This window comes from Palaemon carinicauda, chromosome 27 (genome assembly GCF_036898095.1).
Source record: "Palaemon carinicauda isolate YSFRI2023 chromosome 27, ASM3689809v2, whole genome shotgun sequence".
In the NCBI taxonomy this organism is placed as follows: domain Eukaryota; kingdom Metazoa; phylum Arthropoda; class Malacostraca; order Decapoda; family Palaemonidae; genus Palaemon; species Palaemon carinicauda.
Window position 1 is genome coordinate 86,809,819 of NC_090751.1, and position 6,000 is coordinate 86,815,818.

Consider the following 6,000-nt stretch of genomic DNA (forward strand, 5'->3'; position numbering starts at 1 on the left):
AAGGAGTCCCTGCACCTCACAAGTTCCTTGCACCGCAAGGAACCATGTGGCCTACGTAAGCTTGTGTGTGAAGGAAGAAGTGTGACCCGTCTTAGGCAGTTGACCTGGAGTTCCAGAAGGAACTCTGGGTTAAGACGTTCCCAATACCACCTCGTCAGGGTATGGGGGACGCGACAGTATTGACTCAATACTCGGAACACAAGGAAGCATGGTTTACCTGCAGAGGTTCGAGGTCAGCTATGCAGAGACCAGGATGCTGCTTCCCCGTAGAGGGGATGATGAAGAAAGAAGTAAGGGCCAGACATACTTCTTTCGTTCATGCAGACTAAAACCTGATAACAATGCCCTCAACCTTCTGCTACCTGTCCAAAAAGGAGCCTGAGGTTAGACCAGCTGTTGTGTAGCCACCACAGAGCGATAGAAAACGTATCGAGACTCCTGTGGGTCACGCCCTGCAGGAAGCGGGCTGCGAAGGTCATCAGACGCTTCCAGACTCCAGCTTGTAGCACCTGCGTCACAGAGTAGTATTACTCGAAGGCGAGGGACGTTGCGATGTATCCAACATCGTGCTGTAGGGCGACGTGACGGGGGAGGGTCTGAAGACAGGTCGAGATGAATGTCCTTGAGTCCAGGCTGAAGAGGTATGCTGGTGACTCTCCCCCCATGTCCTCCTTGTGTTCCCAAATCGGCTGCAACTGAGGCCAAACTGCAGCTGTTCCCAGCGCTAACCTCTCGATTCCTGTACTGGCAAGAAAGAGAAGGTCTTGGGACATCAGACACAGAATGGAGACTCAAAATCTTGAATGAATCGGACCGAAGGGTCGGGACCCACAGATTCTGAGTCTAGCCAACAACTCAGGAGCGAGCCTGAATGTTGCCTTCCCCTCTTCCTTAGAAAGGGGGGGAGTAGTAAGAGACCAAGAAGATTGCTTACACACTGGCCGTGGCCAGAGTGAGCAGAAGACCCAGGGCGGAATACAATCCGAGGCCTGTCGTAAAAGGGTCTTGAGAAGATCTCTTAAAGGACTAAAAGTCCGAGCCATGCTCCAAGTTGGAGGTCTTCCTCCGACTAGGGCAGGGACGATCGTAGCTTCGCATGAGCGAGGATAGATCCAGCGGGCAGGAAAAAGTTATTCCTTTAAGCCTGAAGGTCAGGGAAAGGCTGAGCGACAGGCTTCATTGCCAAGAGCGGAAAGGAGTTTCCTCCCGCCGAAAGGCAATAAGACCGTTATTGCTGGAGAAGAGGCCTCACGGGAAGAGGTATATCTCCCACGGCACCAACCACCTTAGACTCTTCACTTTGCCTGGGAGACCCCTGTGGATGACTATCGCAGATGACGCGACCTCCGTACCGCGACTGTAGCGGGTTGTCTCTTCTAGAGGAGGAAGCGTAGTGTCTCCAGGCATGAAGCCGAAGCGACGCCCCGGTTCGGGAGAGATGTCGCAGTGTGGTTGCTTGAGTAGTCTGCGCCGTGGGAGAAGCTCTCCCGGGAGTTCCGTCAGGGGAAGCAGAGGGTCCAGAAACCGTTCTGCACATAGTCCCAGTGGAGCTCTCCCATTGAAAGGTTGACAGACAACCTGGTTTTGTTGAGACCCATTGTCCGCAGACAAAAAGGAGGGAAGACGCAGGCGTCGAAGTTGTCCCACCATCACCGGAATGCATCTTGCCAGAGTCTCGGGGTCTGAGACTGGGGGGAAAACTAGCGGAAGCTTGAGGTTCCAAGCTGTCGCGATCAGGTCCCCCAGACCAGCACTTGCTGGTTACCCAAGGTCAAAGACCCCTAGGTACACTCTCTCTATGAGGCTCTGCTCGGATAGTCTGAGAGAAACATTCCCCTGCCTGGAATGAGAGAGCCGATGGTGGAATTGAGAGAATCTCAATCATCCCGATATCTCTACTGCAAGATGTGAAGGTGTGAAAATGCGTCCCCTGCTGGTTAGCATGAAGTCGACACGCAACGGGGCGACTTGGCAGGAGCGGTAGGATCTGAAGAGGGGCCAGACTAAGGCCCTTAAGCCTGCCTGAATGATGGAGAGGTATCCTTCAGGTCTTGACCATAGGCCTGGACCGGAACATGCCCCCCCCCCCCTTTCCTTTGACGAGTCCGAGAACCGCATCAAGAATGTGGGGAAAGGACGAGAATATCCACTACCATCAACAGGCTCCATAGGTCAACACCCATTGTAGGTTTAATAGTTCCGCTGGTCCCATAGGGCCAGGGAGTCCGGTTAAACATTGCCTGAAGCCACCGGAACTTGGATCGCCCCACATGGAACTTATCCTGAGGCGACCGTTCGGACTATAAACGGGTCAATGAGGAAAGAAGAACTAGGAAACGTTCCAAGGTAGGGCTGAAAACTCTGCTTGACTGAGAACAGGTACTGCGACTCTCCTCAGTCTTGCCACGGTGAACCGAAAGGAAGGCTCGGAGGATGTGGTAACAGAATCTGGCGTCCCCAGGTGGTCACCCATCCAAGTACCGACGTTGCTTAACCTCGCTGGACGGACGAGAAGCGGGGTTTCCAACGTGGTAAGGCGGTTGACTCAATATCATGGCCAGATACTCCAGATGTTGAGGCAGAGGAAGAGAAGGCTCCAAGCAAAATACCATGAGCCCACACTCATGGTCAGCATTCGGAAGCTTTTCCCGGCGCTGAAGAAGGTCGAAACCCGAGCCTACCGGAGTTGACCAGCCCTCCAAACAGCAGAGGAGGCGGAAGTCTGCACCTGAGCGGCCAAGAGGAAGGCAGGGAGAGTTCTCTGGGGAAACAAACCTGCTATGCCACGGCGGGATAGCCACACTGCATCATAAGCAGGAATACTTGCAGTTTAGGCTGAATTCGACGAGCACCCTGGAAGATGGATGGAATGGAAACTGAAAGTACCCGTCCTTCCGATCCAGGGTTAAAGGAGTCCTGTCGCCTCGTTACCAGTCTGATCGATTCTGCTGGTCTACGCTGGCCGAAGTTTGTTCGACAAACTTGATCAGGGCTGAGAGGTCGACTATGGACATCCCCTCTCAGATCCTTCCTTACAAGAAAGGATCGACTGAGGGGGCCGGGGGTGAAGCCGTCGATGATCCTAAGGAAGACCTTCGCCTAAGGTATGGATCATTCTGCCCAACCGGGCAACTCTGCTGATGCTATGGCATAGAGGTTCAGAGACACTGAATTCGCTGACAGAGACGGCAGGCGCGATCTCCTTGGCTACTCACAGAGATTGTGCGGGAATGGGCATCGGGAAGCTGTCATTCGGATGAGTAACCTTAAGCATCCTCCCAGCGAAAAAACCTGCAATCCTAGAGTTCGTGAACTCCTTTTAGGACTATGCCCCCCCGGGGGAGTCTCCCGTGCCATCTGTTCCTGACAGGAGGAAACTGCAATTGGACACCTTGTCCCAGTTGTCGTAGCCGATAACTTAGGCCGACGTGGTTGAAAGAAAAGGGAGCTGGAGCCCTGCAGAGTCTGGAAGAAAGCGCCTTGGAGGAGTGAAACCGGAAGTCGATTTACTCCGCACAGCAGACGTCTAAGTCTCTGTCCTTGGGCAAAGACAAAACTCTTCTCAAGGATGGAAGGGTGTCTGAGGTCGTTGACCTCCACAGATGAGACACCCGAATGAAGCCTTCAGTCAGCGCGTCCAGATGGTACAACATCGAGCTTGTCCGCAAGTAGATACTTAACGACGAAAGGCCAAGGTGCCTGAGCTCGAGAGGAGGAAAGTACCCTTGATCTTCCTGTAGCTTCCTTGAACCAAACCTCGGGCCGTAACCGAGGAGGGAAAGAACCTGGTAAGCTCCCAGAGGAAGAGGTAAGCAGTCACCCCTTGTCCGATGGAGAAATCTTCAACGGAAAGCCCCCCCGCCAAAAATCCTTCCAGGGCGGGAGAAGGAGAGAGTACTCGTGCAGGAGAGGGGACCCTCGAGACCGACCTCTTGGGAACCAACTTCGCCCTGGGGGAAGTCACCACGAAGTCCACTCCTCTCTTTCTCTTCAGCGTAGGAGAGACAGCCGCTGGTTTGTTACCCTGGCCGGTGAGTGCTGGTTTCATAAACCTCATTAACGCCCGTGCCAGCGGATCAAACCATGAAGAATGCTGTACTGACCTGTCTTCGTCCTGCACTACCAACCTGTGCTTGGATGGAGGTGATCCCGAGTGCCGCCTAGGAGCACGCGTCCCTGCTGCTACCACCGGCTGTGGAATTCGCCGCGAACTATGGTCGCGCGAGGGCGAACAGTCGCGCAAAGGCGAATGGTCGCGCGGGCGCACAGGCGAGTGGTCGCGCGGGCGCGCAGGCGAGCGGTCGCGAGGGCGCGCAGGCGAGCGATCGCGCGGGCGCGCAGGCGAGCGATCGCGCAGGCGAGCGATCGCGCGGGCGCGCAGGCGAGCGATCGCGCGGGCGCGCAGGCGAATGGGCGTGACGGCGAGGGATCGTGCTGCCGCGTAGGTGAAGAAGATCGCTGGCGGTAAGCGATGGCGAGCAGCATGTGTAGGTGAATGATCGCGTGATAGGGTGCGATGGTGATCAGCATCCGCAAGAGGGCGAGCGTTCAGGGTTGTGCGATGAGGAGCAGCATGCGTAAGCGGGCAATCGTGCAGGGTTGTGCGATGGCGAGCAGCATGCGCAGGTGAAATGATCGCGTGAAAGGGTGCGATGGTGATCAGCATCCGCAAGAGGGCGATCGTTCAGGGTGGTGCGATGAGGAGCAGCATGCGTAAGCGGGCAATCGTTCAGGGTTGTGCGATGGCGAGCAGCATGCGCAGGTGAATGATCGCGTGAAAGGGTGCGATGGTGATCAGCATCCGCAAGAGGGCGATCGTTCAGGGTGGTGCGATGAGGAGCAGCATGCGTAAGCGGGCAATCGTTCAGGGTTGTGCGATGGCGAGCAGCATGCGCAGGTGAATAATCGCGTGAAAGGGTGCGATGGTGATCAGCATCCGCAAGAGGGCGATCGTTCAGGGTTGTGCGATAACGATCAGCATCCGCAGTTGAGGGTCGCGCGATGGCGATCAGCATCCGCAGTTGAGGGTCGCGCGATGGCGATCAGCATCCGCAGTTGAGGGTCGCGCGATGGCGATCAGCATCCGCAGTTGAGGGTCGCGCGATGGCGATCAGCATCCGCAGTTGAGGGTCGCGCGATGGCGATCAGCATCCGCAGTTGAGGGTCGCGCGATGGCGATCAGCATCCGCAGTTGAGGGTCGCGCGATGGCGATCAGCATCCGCAGTTGAGGGTCGCGCGATGGCGATCAGCATCCGCAGTTGAGGGTCGCGCGATGGCGATCAGCATCCGCAGTTGAGGGTCGCGCGATGGCGATCAGCATCCGCAGTTGAGGGTCGCGCGATGGCGATCAGCATCTGCAGTTGAGGGTCGCGCGATGGCGATCAGCATCCGCAGTTGAGCTAGTAGCTGGCGAACCATGTTCCTTCAGAAGTGTTGGAGAACGTTGGCGTGCCAGCTGTAACACACGTGGGCGATCCGGAGATCGCTGGCGAGCTGACGATCGCTGGCGAGCTGACGATCGCTGACGAGCTGATGATCGCTGACGAGCTGATGATCGCTGACGAGCTGATGATCGCTGACGAGCAGAAGGCTACGCGTGGAAGCCTGTGCAAAGAAGAAGAGTCCTTGACCCCGACCTGAACCGAAGTTCTAGATCGCGAGGGCGAACGTGGGCGCACAGGGCACGTAACAGGAACCGCAGGGAAGATCATCTTGAAAGCGCTGACGAACAGGAGAGCGCTGACGAACAGAAGGGCGCGCAGGGAAACCCTGACACGCAAGGGAAGAACCCCCGTGGGGGCAACCCTTAGCCCCGAAGGGATCGTTGTCCGCCGGGAGACTGATGTCCGTCGGAAGACCGCTGTCCGTCGGGAAGACCGTTGTCCGTCGGGAAGACCGTTGCCCGTCGGAAGACGAGATTAGACTGCTGTCCATCTGCACCAAGACGGAAGATCGAGAAAAAGAAGTTGTAGGCTGCAAACGGAGATTCAAAAAGGCGC